Consider the following 17,093-nt stretch of genomic DNA (forward strand, 5'->3'; position numbering starts at 1 on the left):
TATCTGAGCTCCTGCTCAGCTTCAGGCACATTGCTCTTTGCTCATCCACAGCTGAGCTCCCTGGGACCCGGGCATGCGTAAGAGGACAAGGGCTCTACCCACCCCTGCTCTGATAAGCTAAAAACAGAATGAAGGTCTAAGTCAACTACACTTGAGCATGTGATAAAATTCTTTGCTAAACTGGTGCCTAAGTCAATGTGTTCTCAGGGTGGAACTCAAATAGCTGCTCTTGGAGGAGAAAGAACAGGCACACAAATGGAGCCAAAGGTTCTCCTGGAGTGATGGGCTGGAGTGAGCGGCAAGAGCCAGAGCAAATGGGGGAACAGCCTGATGCAAGAGGAGGAAGGATTGTTGTGACTGGCTGTGTGGCTATGGCTTGGAAGGAGGAATTTCCTCATGGGAATGTTGCCAGGAGGGTGAGGAAATTGCTTGCTTTTCTAAGCTGAAGCAACTAAAGAAGAAGGGGTGAGAGCAAAGGTTATGTGCTGTGGGCAGTGTCACTGAGACACAGCAGGAGTGATGATTTGGGTTGTGGAGTCCAAAATAGCACACTGGCTTCAGACCTCGAAAACTGTGAAAGAGTAAAGTTATAGAGATCTTCATCTCAGATTAATATCTGTGGTAACTGTCGGGGGATAGAATATAAGAAAATAAAGATAGTGTAGAAAGTAATCTTACCCTAAGGAGTTTCAGCTGTGCCAATTATCAAAGATTAGGAACATGCCTGACTATAACAGGCCACAGCTGTGACCAATGAGAAGAGTGCTATAAAAGAGTGGGTTGGCTGGTTGAGAAGGGAACTGGAGTTTGTTGGCTACTTTGTGAAGAAGAAAGAGTTAGTGCTTGGAGGGACTGCCCACGAGAAGCACCAAGAAGGTATGAAACTTTTGTGATAGGAGACAACAGTATGGAACCCCTGCAATAAAATGGCAACGGGTGACCATTCAGGAGACCTAGGGCAATGGTTTGTGTAAAGAATAAAAACAACCCAGATTTAAATACCGGCCCCAGATTCCATGCAAAATTTTGGAGACCAAGTGTTAGCTGAGTCCCTGGAGCACCTCAATACGCCAAGCTGCTACTGCTGGACTGCCTGTTCTCTCTGTTTATGCTTTTTTGGGGCTTTTGGGCCACCTAACAGTTCCTTGTTCTAAAATATACTGAAACTTCTTCATTGTGTAATAGGGGAGAGCTTCTGTCCTTCTAAAAGAATTTGTGCAAAAGGCATGGAAGGACTAGAAAGAAATGGTTCAGGTTTTTGTCTCTTTTGGAAAATAAGTAAAATGCAATATGGATGGAAGGGACCATAACTTCCCAGGAAAACTCTTCAATGCATCAGGAACTACACTCTGAAATTGTTAGTGCTATGTGTGCAAGAACACAGCTTCTCCACTCACAAAGACACTTCAGCTACAGCCAAAAAATCTGTGACAGATAGAACCAACTAGCCTCCCAAAACTGCATTCCCCCCTAAGGGGAGTTTTGGGCACTGTGCTGGCTCACAAGAGGCTTGGAGTTGTGCAGAAAAGTTGTTTCTGGAGATATTCTTACTACAGAGGGAAAGAAGATTTCATGCCTGAAGAATCTCCTTGATTACGTCTCCATTTTGTAGGCACCATCTACAACTGGTTAGAGTCTAAAAGCAGCAATTTCTTCTGCTCAGAAGAGACAGCAGCCTCTTTTCTCTTCTTATACCAGAAAAAAATATCGTTTTGAACTGAATCTTCTAGATAAATAGCACTTAAAGTGTAGTGCTCATGATGAATCTCATGTAGGGATTTGCAGTTGCTTTTCATGTCACAGATCACAAATTAATTAAGAAAATCTTGTCTCTTGGAAACTCTTCTATTCACAGTTGCATCAAGTCACTGTAGCAGTAACTTGCATGGAAAAATAACATTAGGGATATTTTTATTTTTAGCTGTCTTAATGAAATATAGCAGATGGAAATGAAGAGGAGAAGCCCATCCTATGTGACTAGCCATCTGTCTGGGGATCAGCAACAAGTGTTTCATGGATCACAACTAGAAAATTAGTAGGTAATTAATGTCAGTCTTCAAGCTACCCTACAACTCTTCACACTCATTATTCTACTCTACAGAGCAACTTTCATACACTGCCCAGAGCTTACCCAGCTGTGAGGGAAGTGCTCCTATCACCACCCATGGCTTTAGAGCACTAAACCTTGGACTGAACACCAGCGGTTCCCTCCCATCCTGCCTGCCCTCTCACACAAAGCTGACAGTGACCACATAAAATCCACACTCCCAAGATCCCAAGGAATATTCCAGTCATTTACCTTTTCCTAAATTTGCCTTTAAGATGTTCCTATCCCACCCTCAGTTCTCCAGCACATCAAGCACTGGGACTTGCACTGGGCATGCCATGGAAACCAGGTCACCAACATGAACATGGGGTAAAGAGCTATTATACAAAACCAGTTTTTTGTGTTGGGTTTATTTCTGGCTGCATGTGACTTTTCCAAGTCCATTGAGTAGCTGGTCTGGAATGTCACTCTCAAAACCCATTCCAATGACTTCTATACACTGCTCTGCTGGAGGAAGCCTGCCTTGTTTAATGACATCCAAAACAGACAATCCCGAGCACTGATAAAGGTCAGGCAGCGTGAGCTTTTGGAGATGAGATACTTGCTCAGTTTTGTCATTGTTATACCCTCTTGGTGCCCACACATGCTGCATTACATCTCTGGGTTGCTCTCCCCTTCCTTTCTTGGAAAATCAATGCCTTCTCACGAGAAAGGTTTTGTATTTCACCATTAGAAAGTAATGGCTATTCTTCTTTTGTAACAGGATATTGTTATCAGGCTGTTTTAACTTTGTTTATTACCTCCATTCCTCCGATTGCTACAATTCACTTGATACAGGTTTGGTTATTTTTATGCTTTGATTTAAGAACAGTGTGCTCCAAGGCTGCACTTAAAGAAATGCCCAAGGAGTGGAGTCAAGGGCGTCATCAACTTACTCACTGGACTGAGCTGAGCCCTACACAATGCCTTAGGAAATATCCTCTCTTCCTGGAAATCCATGGATAACTGTTAAACTCTACTGTATGGCATCAACATAATTAGTTTTCATAAAACCCTGGGCATGCAACATCTGAATGTGACATAGCAGTCGGAAATTGTGATATTCTTCATACAGGGAAAGTGGCCCACTGACAGAGCTTAAATCTAGGGAACACTCTTTGTAGACCTGCTTGAGTTTTGGCTGTGTCTATTACTTTTATGGCCCTTCCACCACCCCCCTCACACACCCCCCCCCATCTTTCTGAATGAGTAAGCAATCACAGTTTGCTGTCAAATATTTGCAAACATGTTTCAGTCTGCCCTTTCCAAGCTTGAAGGTAGATTTATAAGTCATGGAAATGTTCCCTCCACTCTGCATCAATGCCTTCACCATCTCCACCCCCCTCCTTTTTTTCCAGCCCATCTCAGAACAGATGAAGGAATCAGGGCTGGGATGGGATTGGGATGTCAGTAGAGGGATGCCATCAATCAGCCTGTCCCTTCCCACTTTCCTCTGAAAAAGGAGAAACATTACCTGTAAGGAAATCATTGATGTACATCCCGGCTCATCTGCTGAGGTGTAAATTAGCAGAGCAGATGTGAGGGTTGAGTGCGTGCAGCCTTTCCAGGTGAGCCATCCACCCGGAGCCATGGCCCTTGTGGGATGGTGGGGCTCACCCCCGTGTGCTCCCGACTGGTGGGACATGTGAGTGGGTGGTTTGCTTTGATAGAGTTGATCTGCCTAAGAATTGGGAGTTGTAGAGCTTCTCCTCTCCATAAAGACACCGTGAGGATGATCCAGTTAACACACAAAGGGTTGCTAGAGAGCTGCAAAGGGAGAGCTTATGAGATGTAAAATGCCAATTGGTTTTTAATGAAAAAAGCAAGAGATTATCTTAAAAACAAACATGCAGTGTCATGTGCCTTCTGGGCATCCTTTGCTGTGGCCTAGTTTCTGTTTCAGTTGCCTGTGCACATCTGGACGTGCACATCTGGAAGCTTCTGCTTTTTTAGTGCATGGAAGCTGAATAGACTCAAGAACAAGTGTGCAGAGGTACTGCTGCCCAGAGAGAGGGGATCCCCACTTTCCCTTCTTTGCTGCACTCTTAGCTACACTCTAATGTACAGCCAGAATATTGACTTCCCTGGTACTTTATACCCAAATTAAGGTTGTAGAGACAGCAGGGTTGTTCCAGATGTCTCCCTCATATCTTAATCTAGAGTTTTGAGCAGCCATAAGGTTGCCCAGAGACCAAGACAAAGGGAATTTCTTCATGAGCTTTACCTAAGCCGAGTTCCCCAGCAGTGAACTCGAAAGTTATTTTGGAAAAGCTCTTGGCGCTTTGCTGTGGTTTCTGTTTCAATCCCAGGAGTAAGGCGGAGCCTTTTGCAAGGCAGGCAGCTTCCTCTTCTCAAGAGGGCTCTGACAAGGAGGCCAAGCTCAGACCTGGCCACAAATCCTGTCCATGTGGTGGAGTTGCCACACCAGGGCAAAAGCCTGAATCCACTGGTTTGAAGCTATCTGGGGATTTGGGTAGGCACACACTTGGGGCTCTATGGTGTGCACATCCTCAATTTTCTTCCCTAGGACCATGAGAATCCTTTGCCAGGTCTTACTCTACCTTCTTTTTTTCACCCGTTCTGGCCTGTTGTCAGTACTTGTAGCAGCAGAGAACACAGAGCTCATTTCAAAATCCTTCTCTGCTCTCATGGCTGAATTAGCCTGGTTACGATCCTATTTAAACACAGAAGAGCAGAGGGAACAAAGCCTCTGTAAATAAAATTGATCAAACCAGAAAGGTTCAAAATATACCCAAAAAACATGATTAAAACCAAACAACGTTAGATGTTGGTGCCAAAAATTTGATACCTTTAGTTTAACAGTAGAAGATGCAAAGAGAAAAAAAGAGAAAAGAAAGAAATACAGCAAGAAGTGTGCATGGTGTGGTGAGGCCACGGTGGCAGTGGGGGACCCTCACCATCCAGAAGACCAGATGGAGGGGAGCAATGAGACATCGCTGGGACCCCCAGAAGGGTTAATATGTTTCTACCTAACCCTGGTCACTCTCTCCCTGTCCCCCCACCCCCCACGCACACTTCTTTCTTTTACTTTCTTTCACTTTGCCTCTTTTAATATTAAACAAAATGTATCAAATTTTGGCACCAACATCTAACCCCATTTGGTTTTAATCTTTTTTCTTGGGTATATTTCAAATCTTTCTTGGATTGATTTGCTTTATTCACAGACACTTCATTTCCTCTGCTCTTCTGTGTTTAAACCGGGTTGTAAGGATCTCACAGCTATCCAGGAACTGGTAACCAAGCCTGGTGTCTCCAGGGGCTCAATGGCACATGACACAACCACCCTCCCTCTCCACACTGCCATCCTGCACAGAGAAACCCAAGCTTTTCCAGGATATATTCAACCTGCAGCTCTATCTCCTGTAGGGATAGGGCTGGGATTTTTCAAATGACACCACTGGGAATTTGTTGTTCAATTCCAATTGTGTTTCCAGGGACTTGGCAAATAACTCAAAGCCTTTTTTAAGGCTCTCACACAAAACAGCAATGAACTTGAATTTGCAGGTTGTCCACAGAGACAGACTGCTGGTTCATTATAGCACCTGTTAAATGTTATTTATCTTATTCATTGTCTCATTCTAGTTGTTGTCTCATCTAGTTATTCATTATTTCCCCCAGAAACTCAAAGAGTTGGATGCCTGAGAGGGCTAGACAAAGTTCTTTGTTCAACTGTCATTCTCTGTTTAGGAATAATACCTAGAAATATCTTTTCCTGCAGAGTCATAAGGCTCTAGCCAGGGCAAACGACTGCTTATTACAGGAGCGCAGATCCAAAGTTTGCCACTGTTCATGGGGAGCCAGATCCAATGTTTCGGTTTGGCTGATGGTAAAGAAAGGCGAAGCAAAGCTGAGTACATCCAGATCTGATCCACTCCCAGTGTCCATTGCCAGGGACTGGGCTGCTTTCATTTCATCTTCAGAGAAGCCCATGGCCTGAGCTGCAAAATCAATTCTGGTGCACCAGAAGGGTTTGATTAAAATACATTGCTGCTACTCACACTAAATAAATACATGAAGTAAGACCTGCTGTGGTGAAGAAAGCTGCATCTAAGTCATGACATTTGAATCGCTGAGCTGCACGGTCGGGATTCGTATCCTGGGTTTGCTGAGGGGCTGTTTCCCTGGGCAGGCTCCTTGGAAAGCTGTGAGTGTTTTTCCTGGGCTGTAACACAGCCTAAAGGGCTCTGGTCCCTGCTCTAGGTGATGAACAACACAGCTGCCAGGGGCGCTGAGAGAGCCTGGATGGGGGCAGACGGCTCGTATCACGCCCTTGGATCTGAGGAATGCCAGCCAAGGGTCACTCTGCGGGCTGTGATGGGCAGCGAAAGGAGCTCGGATGCAGGAGGTGACCTGGCGCTTTGGGCAGGATGCTCCCACAGTGACAGCACAGCTGATCCTCCCTTCCCAAACCAAATCCTTCCCCTGATCCCTCATCTCACTGCTCAACACAAACACAAACTGCCCTTTGCAGCTGAAGGAACAGGGCAACCAGATTTCTTGTCTCTGTCGATCCTATCTCCTGTTCTAGTTGGAAGCTCAAGATCCCTGTCATTTTTGAAGCCTGAATGCTGCTGAAGTGCAAATGCTTCCCTGCCTTTACCTTTTAATGATAGTGTTTGAGTACTGTTTTCATTGCAGTAATGGTAAGAAACTATGAAGCCAAAAATAAACCACAAGGCAACCCTCAGATTTTTACTCACAAATTGAAGGAGGCAGATATAGAAAAGTGACTACAAGCCCTTGCCCAATTTAAAATTAAAGAGCAGAAAACTCCATCCTACTCTTCAGCACCGAAGGTCTCTTTTCCAGTAAAACGTACCTCCTGAGCTGGGGTGTCTCTCAAATGAAAACAAGTTTCAGAGTCATGGTTTTGGATACCATTTCAGTGGGCACATGCATGAATGCTCTTCTGAACCTCTGCCTCCCTAATTACCCCTCAGCTGAACACCTGGCAGCTGCTGGAGCTGACAGCACTGGGGATCCTTATGGAACAGATTGTTCATAACCCCCTTGAAAATGAAAATATAAGCAAGCCAGTTCCTGCTGGTGTTGGTTTTACCTGCCCTTGCCAAAACATCACCTTCAGTTTCCAAACTTGCTGTCCTCTTTCTTAGGACCAGGATGATCACTAGACTTGTTGGGCTAGAGGATCAGGAAATTCAGGCTCTTATCCTTCTACCTCAATATTTGGGAATTTTATTCCGTCGTCTATTTTAGCCACACATTAAATAACAGAGGTGGCACATGAAAAAGGGAATAAAAACAATATCCTTATCCAAATACCCTGTGCCTAGTGAGGCACCAGGTATGCCATGTACTCTGCTGTTTGGGGTTTGGCTGCTGTTCTTCTGGAGCTGGGGGGTGCAGTGGGTGCCCTCGGTCACCCACCCCATCCCAAGGGACAGGCTTGAGCAGCAGTGCCTGCTGCCTGTCAGGACATGCATTTTGATCTTACTCATGGCTCAAAAATAGCCAACCTGCTTTATTTTCACATCTGCTTCAGCAGCGTGGGTTAGGTAGGCTTTGCTTCAGTCTCAAAGGGCTTGAGACCAGCCCAAGTTTGAAAGGTTTTAGGGAAAAAAGTGTTATGGGATGAGAGAAAATAATCCAGGAGAAACTTGCTGCTACTTCAAGCCACAGCTCAGGCATGACTCATCATGAACATAACCTTTCCTCCTAATTTTTTGTCCTGCCCATGGGTCCAAGTTGAAGGTGTGTTTCCAGCCTAGAGGAGGCATGTGGAGTCAGTGCTCTCCACAGCAGAGCTCCAAATCATCTCACCCACCTGTTTGAGCCTGCTTTTCTTATAGAGATTACGTGTTCAGGGGCATAGGGACATTGTTATTGGCAATCCTCAGAATGCCTTGCCCAGAGGGCCTGATGAACCTTCTCATACTGACTGAATGCACACAGAAAGACCTTGCTACTGCCACCCAAATTAGCGAGGGGGAAAGGCAGTGTGTGTATTAAATAATACTTACCAGTACAAAGGACAAATTGTCCTGTTCATGTAAGGCAAAGAAAAAAATTAAAAAGTAGAGAAAAAGGAGCTTTTTAAAAGCTTAAATTTGAGGCCCATTACTTTGCTGAGCAGCTGGGCCTCCCACAATCTGGTTTGATGTGAATCTCTCACACAAAGACTCTGTGTGCTCAGAGCCCCCACTATCCACAGGCAGATACGTGTGTGTGTGTGTGTGTGTGTGTGTCTGTGTGTGAGTGCTACACACCACCAACTCACAGGTTCCAGCTAATTAGCAGAAATACCCTGCTATTACATTTGGTCAGCCAGTCAGTCAAGGAGAATCCCATGGTCCTGCCTGGTGTCCCTCCCAGGACTGCAGCCATCCACTATTTGCTACTAAAATTTAAGTTCACAAAGGCCCATGGAAGCATCCAGCTGGTAACACCTCACACCAAAGCCCTAGACTTGGACTCATCCCTGGCTGCAGCAGAAACCAGCAGCAGGGGGGATACAGCAGAAAAACAGCACTAAATAAACCCAATTTAGCACCAAGGTTGGGATACAGCAATAAGAAGCTGAAAAAAAAAAACCTACAATAATAAAAAAGAAAAAATGCATGGCAAAAAAAAAAAAAAGTTCAGATGGTGACAAAAAGGTCATTGGTTTGGACCAGGCTGCCTAAAATTCTCTCTCCTGAAGCCTGTCACATGTCTTGTCCTAGCAGGACTATGGCTTGCACACACCAGCACACGTCAGCTTGTATTCATAGTCCTAAAGCTGTACACTCCACAAATGACTGCAAGACCTGAGATGCTGCTTCCCCCTGCCCCTGCCCACCCATGTTACTGTTTCAGCTGCCTGTTCCACCTGTTCCATCCATCATCATCCCATCCCCAGCTCCACCTCAGCATATATTGCAGGACAAGAAATATAATTCAGTTCAGAAGATTCACTTTGAGGTAACCAGGTGTCTTGCACCACCTTGGACATGTTTCCCATGTCTCAATTAGCAGAGGGAAAATGGCAGCACTGATGGTGGAGGTCTGGAAGCCCTTGCTTCACTGCAAAGCAAACTGGATTCACATTGACATAGAGAAGCATCCTCTCGAGGAACACACCCTGCAAAGGCTCTTGAAGCGCTGCTATGGACTTGGAGAGGACTCAGTTCCTGGTGCTCTTCACCTGCTCACATCCTGATTGCCTGTAGACAGGATTAAGCTGTGACTTCCCTTTGTTTTGCTTTAGGGTTGCAGGCTTGGTTTATTATGGTCAGATGAACAAATACAGGTTGTGAGTCAGTGCTGTCACTTCTGGATGTTGGCTGGGGGATGTGGTGGTGGCAGTGACACGTACTGGAGCAATGAGGGTACAGGAGCTGCACACACAAGTCAAGATTAGCTGAATGCTGACAGCACAGACATCCACCAAGACTTTGTGACAATGGCATTTCCAGATTGCTGCTTTACAAGGAAATGTAAAGCATTTTCAAAAGGAAATGCCTTGATATTCCATAAAATAACAGGACAGAACACCCCAGCCTGTCAGTCAGGGCCCAGACTCACAGCTGAACAGTTCACGCAGGTCAGTAGGGCTGGTGTAGTTCCCTCCAAAACCCCTTTACTCCTCTCCTAAAACCTCAAATCCCTCTGATGGCCTTCAGGTGAACTCTTGGCCTGCAGAAAGGGAAGGGATTATACAGAGGGGATGGGTGATGCTGGTAAACCAGCAAGCAGCACCTGGGAGAAGCAGCACTGATGGGAGGAAGCCAGACACTGTCTGGGTCACTGCTCCAGGGCAAGTTTTCCCTATAGATGTCCATGCTGTGTAGGGATGTCCATAAGCCACAGTTCCTTTCCAGGGAACGGTGCATGGCTATTTCTGTCCCCCTGTCAGCAGCTGGAAACCCCAGGATGTTCCTCTTCCAGCCCTGCATTTCCCCCAGGGCCAGGTTTCCTCCTCCTGTCCCATCCAGCTTGCTGGGTCCCTGCCAGAGGCCCCGGTGCCAAGGGAGGGGTGACACAACTCCCATCTCCCTGAATGGAGCTGAGAGGGACAGGGGAGGGACTCAGAGTTTCTGACTCATGCACCTGTCACCCTGCTGCTCCCTCACCTCTGGATGACCCCACTGTACTGGGAGGACCACTTTGGTGTGGGATGTGCAGCAGGGATGTGTCTTACTTTGCTGAGACCTCACCAAGCTCACACCTCAGTGCTGCAAACCACAAAACAAGACCCCCAAACCAACAAAACACCCCATTTCTGTATACTCAGCTATGTTTGGAAACAGCTGAAGACAAACTCACCACGGGTTGGGTTTCCAGCAGGAGTAGTCATGCCTGAAGTGCAGGTCCTGCCCTGGGATGGGGCTTTGATTTGGGGCTCAGCTGCAGCACCTGCAGGCCTGGCTGGGTGTCAGCTGCTGGACAACCAAAACTGTGCCTGTCCTCCCCCACCAGCAGGTCCTGTTGCCTCGGAGCATCTCATTGCGCTGCCTGCAGACAAAAATACTTCCCCAGCTGCTGCCCACCTGGTGCTGGAGACGAGATTAGGATACAGCAATAAGAAACTGAAAATAAAAGGCTGAAAAGAGAGAGATACAGGGTTCATACCAGAAGTGAGAGTGCTAAAAATAGTGGCGATACAATCCATCAGAGTTATAGGACATCATTAAGCACTTGAGTGTCTTTGGACATCAAGCAACTGCCTCTTCAGCAATAGGAAACTCACAGAGGTTTAACAGGAGAGATGGTGTGTCCCGGGCTCCCAGCACATCCTGGGCTCCCAGATGGAGACTGCCAAAAATAGAGGATGTATGGACAGTGCTCTGAGGGGCAAATGCCAGGTGATGGTGGGGCATTGCCCCTCCACTCTGCTTTAGGCTCCACCACACTCCTTTCACCCTCAGGCATGGAAATGTGGGGTTTTCCAGGGGATGGAACAACCACTCCTGCTGGGAGAGTAAAGGGCAGGGAGGAGCAGCATGGCCACCCCTCGGGGCACAAGCCCACTGCTGTATCCCTAGTAGTTCTCAGGATCTGCTGGGATATGGATACACCACAAAGATGCAGGAGCAGCTTGTGTGAGGCTCAGGCACATCAGCCAGCATCACCTTCATGGTAGTTTTGGAAGGAGAAGCCACAGCTCTGAGCCATCTTCCAGTCTGGAGATAATCCCTGCTTGCTGGTCTGCCCTAAACCAGGCAGCTGCATCTTCCATGGGGAGTTCCCAGCCCCTGAGAGGCTGGTTTGATTGCAATCCAAGCTTCTATCAAAAGTCTAGTTGGTGCTCAAGTGACTAAAATGATCAAGGCAAGACACATGGATGTGCCCTTTCCTCACTGATGAAGCCTCAGCTCCACCCCTCCCAACACAGTCGTGCAGAGCATGGCAGAGTCCCCCTGGCCAGTAGGGACTGCCCATTCCTGGGTGCCCCATTTCCCCAAGAAAAGGTGTTTTTGTGCCAGTAAACTTCACCAGGGAATAAGCAAGAGTGGCCCATCAGGTTTGGTTCAATGCTGCTGTGCCCATCCCAGTGCCTGTGGGTCCAGTGTCTGGCCAAGTGTCCACACCAGTGATATCATGATCAGCTAAAAGATGCCTCTCAAGTCTATTTATGCTGCTCTTTAGATTCTGCATAGAATATCATGCATGAGATTGAGTGGAAAATGTCTTTTTTAACTCCTCCAGTTACAGGATTATTTAACTGAGCTACTGTTCCCTAGAAACTTTTGACTCAAGCATTACAACATTGCAATACAGGAGAAATTAATACCACAACAGCCCTTGGCTAATCCCTTTTCTCTTCTGGGACCTGGAAAGCTCAGACTGGAATAAGGAAATTTAAAACCAGTTCAGCTCTAAGAATAAATGGTAGTTAAAACCAGCAAGAAATAGGTGAGGATTTTGAAAACAAATGCATGGCTTAATCAAACATGATCCTAAAAGAAGTTAAAGCTTCTACAACCCCAGTGCTGCTCCTGCTTGGTGTGTACAGAGTGTGTGAACTGGCTGAAGGATACGGCAGCCAGCAGGGGCTGAGACTAAGGCGAACTTCACAGCACAGACTTGGCCATCAGGAGCACAGCTCTGAGACCAGGAAGAGGAGACTGATGTCCACTGTGTGGCCATGGCTGAGGGTGCCACCCCCAAGGGTATCCCATGCACCTGCAGCTGCACAGCTAGACTGCGTTTGAGTCAGAGGAGCTTGGAAGTCATAATTTTATTTTCTCTCATTCTCCCTATTTTTGGCTTCAGATTCTTGGATGTCTCCTGCCTACTCCCCAGATAAGTGACAAGGAGTAGGTTTGAGATAGTAACAATATGAAAATGAGTCAAAGCACAGATTGAGCTGAAAGTTAGCACAAATGCAGGATAAAAACCTCTCAGCAAAAAATAAGAGTCAGGTAGGCAGAAGATCCTCAGGGAAAGACTGGGGAGCCAAGGGAGTACTGCAGGTTCAGTGGGGTCCCCAGTGCCACATGGTTTAGGAAATCTCACAGGGACGGTCACACTTCAGACACACCCTGCTCAGCACTGCCCAGGCTGAACCAAGGAGGCAAAAATCCAGAGAGGAATGGGAATGATCCCAAAATACAGGCTATGAGGAGAGAGAGGGAGATAGCAAATAAACAAACTCCAAGATATTAAAGGCCAATAAGATCTTGCACCCTCCACAGCCATAAAACATGCAGAAATAAAGATGCTAAATACTGACACCATTTAAAGGGAGGGCACAATATTGTGTCACTATATGGTGATGTGGCCCTGGCCAAGACCCTCAATTACAGTACACACACACCTGGCAGTGGCTCATTTTTTGTCTATGCCCATCTTTCCTCTGGGGACATCCCCTGGCCTCCTGCAGGGTACATCCTCATGGGATGGGGAGCTTTCCCCAGCAAAGAATTTATGTCAAGAAATTATTAGCTGGCTTATTCCAATCACAAAGTGTTTTTACATTTTTAACCAGAAGATATAAAAATCCAGGAAACGTGCATTTATGGCCTACAAAAGGTTCAGCTTGAGCTATGACCTATGGTTTTATGTAATTTACTACTGGCCTTAGAGTGGACTCCAATTCCAGCACCCCAATGAGCTCTTTTTGGAGCATTTCTTGATTTGGGCTCTTTTAAAGCACAGCTGGGCAGTCAATCAGATATGGGAGCTTGGAGGGCAGCTGGGCACTTGCCCCATGGCACAGGAGAGCCAGGAAGTGCCAACTTTCAGTTTCTCATGAAGACTGTGCCTGTGCCAAGTTGGAAAACCTCACCCCAATCTTGGCCCTTAGTGTTTGCCCTGGAAACAAGGTGTTTGCTGGTGGGACTGCTCCTTTTTCACCCCTCTCCATTTCTTCAGGTGCCAGCAAGTCAAAACCTTTGAAGAGATAAATTGAGCAGAGTGGTTGTATCCATGTCTTGGCTTGCAGAAGGATCTGCCCCAGGGCTTGGCAATGTTTCTGCTGCGATGTCAGAGCTTGTGGGGGTGACTGGAGCATCTCTTCACCACAACCCACTTTGATGCCATTATTACCTTGAAGGCTTCTCAGAAGATTCAGCCCTGACACAGCCCTATGAAGGAGCAATATATCATCATGAAATATGCTGAGTTGGAAGGGACCCACAAGGATCATCAAAGACCAACTCCTGGTCCTGCACAGGACACCCCGATAATCCCACTATTGTGCCTGAGAGAATTGTCCAAATGCTGCTGGAGCTCTGACAGTTTTGGGGCTGTGACCATTGCCTTGAAGTAACTTCATACTTTGAGAACATGTCTGGGTGATCCATCTTTGGAGGGGAAAGAAGGTTCTGCAGCATTAGTGATTTATTTAGTTTCTGATAAGAAGTGATGAGAGCTGCTCAAGCAGAGTGTGAGATATACCTAAAAAATGGAATCTGTACAAACAAGAAAGGAAATTGCAGCAACTGTGGAGCAAAGCTGCTGTGTCTCTTGACCAAACACCAGAGCTTCCCTGGAGGAAGGTGTGCTGCACACTGCGCCTTGAAGCCAGTATTTGTGTGTAGAGTAGCTGGAGGACCAAATACTGACAGCCCTGAAGAACCTCCAGACTAGTGCCAGTCTGATCTGCAGTTCTCCTGAACCATGACTTTCTCAGCTGTTTTTTTTGCTCTGATTTTTTCTTTTGGGGATCAGTCTGAGAACAGACCTACTTTATCACGGTTAAACACCAGCCCAAAGCAACACTGAGCACTAAGAAGCACAGTCTAGCTTGGTGTCATGCAACCCAGCTGCTCAAGGTACAGAGAGCCCAGCAAAATCTACTTGAACCATAAGAGTCAGTAGATAAAGCCCTGCCAGTGCTGCCTCCTTCTGAAAACTCTCCTTATGACCTATTCACACTTCCTTCACTTTCTTATTTCTGATTTCAGATCACACCTCACACTGCTTGCAAAACCTAGCTCACAAAACAAGAACAGTTCAACAGCCAAGTGTTGCTGCTGTCAGCCCAGAACACTGCTGGTGGCTCAGCAGAGCTTTGTTAATGTCTCTTCATCCCTCCAAAAATTCTCATCCATGGTCCTTTTGAAGGTTTCTGAGCCATTTGTGTGATTTCCAGGCTGAGTGAAGGGATGAACCCCCTTTATGCTGCCCCTTTATCTGCTGTCAGCCAAGAGGGACTCCTGCACCTCTAGCCCTTCTGACGGACCAGGCCATTTTGCAGGCATTTCAAAGAGATTGTGACCAGCAGAGCCCTGAGCTTCCTGCAAACCAGGATGGCAGCCCCACAGTGATCCTGGTGTAAACTCCAACCTCACCCTGTGCCCAGAGTGGCACACCCAGCTCTCTGCTCAGAGCTTGCTGTAGCTCAGCCACAGCTTTGGCCCAGAAGTGACATTTGGGGCTTTGTTGCAGATGCAGGTTGCTATGGTGAAATGACTTTCTGAGCACCCTGTAAAGTTCAGAGAAGGATTAAAAATGCTTGCAAGAGCCAGTCATTGATTTGCTGTGCCTGGCTGATGGCAGCTTGTCACCCAAAAAGCAGCAAAGCATCTTCCTCACCCCCTTTGCATGAAACCTTTATTCTGTCTTGGTGTTCTGTAGTGCTGGTACTGCCAGTCAGATGGTGCTGGGATGTTCCGGGTGCCTTCCTTTCCTCTGGAAATGTCCTTCCTCATTTTCTCATCCCACATGGGGAAGTCTGTACAGCCCCGGGCAAGACAAGGATGGGTACCTCGTGTCTGGTGCTGAGTTTGCAATGCCGAGGTGGGGGGGGTCCTGCTCCCCTTGAACCTCTGAGCTTGGGCCTGGCTGGGCTATCCTTCCTCCCTCCTTCCTTCCTTCTCAGGAGGAATGAGACAAAAGCACATCTGCACAGGGCAGAAGAGCTTTTTTAGCTCCCAAGCACCCACACAGTGTTTATTTGCAAGTGAGTCAACCGGACTCTAATGGGTTTGTGGATGCTGCACAATTCACCTCTCTCTTATCTCAGGGATTTTCATTAACTTTTGGGCAATTTTGACAAGGATTGAATTTTCCCCACCCACACACACATCCTGCTGTTCTCTCATTGAACACATCAATTAGCAACCAAAAGAGTCCTCAGCACCTTTTCTCCCCTGGATACAGCCTCCCCCATCAGCCTTTAACAACATTTCCTTGTGCAGTTACCCACCCCAAACCAGGTCTGGCCTGAAAAGGCTGAAACACTTCACACCTCATCCATGTGCTGCTCATCCCACAGATATCCCACAGATCTCTGTGCCATTCCAGGAGCAGAATCCAAATGCCCCAAGCAAGGACAGAGCCATGTATAGCGCCTGCAACCCTGCAACATCTGCCAGGAGCAACCATGCAGTGGCAGAACAAGTGTAAAATTTTCTATCATTCTCATTCAGAGTATCCAGAGTATTTCAGAGGTACTCCAGCTGCCTTTGCAAACCAGTGAGCTCTCTGATTTCCTGATTTTTAGTCCTGCTGGGATACAGACAGCTGCACAATTTTCCATCAGTCCAGTTGTTTCCACAAGGTAGAAGCTGATTCATCCAGCCTGGACACAGCAGGATCCAGAGTGACCTGTGGAACACCTCCCCACACTCCCGCTCCCTCCTAGTGCTGCTTTCAGCCACCACCAGTCCCGACAGCAGGACATGCGCTCTGACCCAGGGCAGCACCATCAGCTCTCCTTTTTCCTTGAACTCAAAGCAAACATAAGCCAAATTTAATTTTAAAGGGAGACCCTGAGATCTGTGTCTGCAGACCAGGCTTTGGGAAAGTCTAAGGATCACACTGGGAGGAAGCGCTGCTATTGCTACCACAAAGGGCCTAGCTGGTGGCAGCTCCATCCCTGCCAGCCCTGAGCCAGGGCAGGCCCTCAGGGACACAAGGATATTGATCCCATCTCAGCCCCGTGTGCTGAAAGGTGGAAGTGAAAAGCAGATGTGATGTCTGGGAAAGTTTCCAACATGATTTTTTGGGTTTTTTTCCCCCTTTTCCTCTTCATTTAAGCTCCAAATCTGAGACAGCCTAAAAGGCATCTGGACACAGCAACATTCAGGAGCAGGAGATGGCAGCACCCCCCAAACATGCCCCAAATCCCTGGGCATTGGAGGTGGGTGGTCTCGGGTAGATGCAAGGAGATCAGCCCTCTCAGCCCTGCAGCCCAACCTGCTGCGGGCTCGTGAGTTTAGAACCGCTGTTCCCAGGCAGAGAACGAACGGGGCCCTTAACATCGCATCTGCAAACTGGAACAGAACTTCCCTGAAGGCTGGAGAAGCAGCAGGAAGGGGAGTGCTGGGGAGCAGCTGCTCAGGCCTCGCAGTGCCAAGAAACCTCATCTCTTCTGCCCTGCCTGGCTCCATCCCAGGGCCCAGCAGGACCTTTGTCTAATAAAGGAAAACCTTTCACTTTCCCAGATGTTAGGTGAATTGGACAGGAGATCCCAGCTCCAGAGCATACAGAGGCAAATCCCAACTGAAGCACTTCCAGAGGTGAGGGCAGGGGAGCATCTCCTGAACCCTGAGTGGCTTGGGTTCCACTGTCCTTCCTTAGACACAACAGCTTCACT

This window comes from Ammospiza nelsoni, chromosome 19 (genome assembly GCF_027579445.1).
Source record: "Ammospiza nelsoni isolate bAmmNel1 chromosome 19, bAmmNel1.pri, whole genome shotgun sequence".
Classification (NCBI taxonomy): Eukaryota; Metazoa; Chordata; class Aves; order Passeriformes; family Passerellidae; genus Ammospiza; species Ammospiza nelsoni.